Genomic DNA, 1,313 nt, shown 5'->3' with positions numbered 1-1,313 from the left:
TCATGTTTCAGAGAGAATATACTTCCCGTTCGATGAAAGTTTGAAGAAAATTGAACACAAAAGAGCAATTTGAAGTCAATGAAAGATATTCCTTTTGCCTTGAATGTCAAGTTCTCGTATTTTCTTGGTCACAATTCTATGAAACTAGATTGTTGATAATTTCATGCAAACTAAACTGATCGCTCATATCTCTACCTTGGTTAGATATAGATACATACGGAAACAATTCGTCGTTAGAATATTCGCAAAACTACTTAATTGATATTGACTCAGGTACTATTTGAAGTGAACCTATTTTCATAATAAAATATAGTTCAAATGATTTTCTTTTAACCCTGAAGCTTTTGGAATCATCAGAGTCTTCGGTATTGTTTTCACTGCAATCAGTGTAGCCATCATCATCATCAAGTGCCAGATCTGAAACAGACGTCGGCGATAAAAAAAAAAGATAGCCATTCATTTCTTTGCCAGAAGCCTACGCTCTTCAAGTTTACTACCGTCTCTCACCATCTATTCTTACTGGATTCTTACACGAAATTAACATACATTTGACGCCTCATTCAACAGAGGGAGCAACATCTAAGAAGTCACTCATTTTGTCAGCACACCTCATCCGTCACAAGAATATTCAATCTGTTTAAAGTAAGTTGCTCAAGGCCTACCCCTGCCTCAATTGACATCCATGTTTTTCCAGTGACAACAACCTGTTCAAAGCCTTTACTTACTATGTTGGTTTGTGGGTCGCAGAAACTGCGTTATCTCTTCCTAATTGTGAGGCAGCGTGGTGGAATCAGGCTATCGTCAATTTTTGGGCATGTAGAGTTATTGGTATCATCTTAAAGCTTGTTCACTCGTCTTTATTTGTATGAAAAAAATCCATTTATCTACAAATATAAGTCGAGGTATTAGCGAACGAAGGAGGTGGAGGTCATCTGTTTTCAGAGGTAAAATTAGTGAGAAAATGGCCACCAAAGATTAGTTATTTCCTTATCTCAAGAGTCCGTGGTAACTGAAAATGTAGACTTTGTGTGCCTTTAATCTACGTTTTTCAGAAAAATCCACACGCAAATGAGTTCTTTAACGGGCATGAAAGGTGCTGAGCCAAAAAACAACAATTTTATAAAAATTCACAAACGTGTGGAAAAATGCAAGTTTCTTCACTTTGATTATTTTGAAAAGAACATGATTCCACCACGCTGCCTCACAATTGTTGTTTTTATTACAGTGTGGTCCATGTGGGCTTATTTCACTACCACCCCATTTGACTTTCTTTCCTGACATGCAAGTCCCTACAGGATTTTGAGAACCCCCCC

The sequence above is a fragment of the Aplysia californica genome, unplaced genomic scaffold, assembly GCF_000002075.1.
Source record: "Aplysia californica isolate F4 #8 unplaced genomic scaffold, AplCal3.0 scaffold00484, whole genome shotgun sequence".
NCBI classification, from domain to species: Eukaryota; Metazoa; Mollusca; class Gastropoda; order Aplysiida; family Aplysiidae; genus Aplysia; species Aplysia californica.
Note: the sequence above shows the minus strand (reverse complement) of the source record.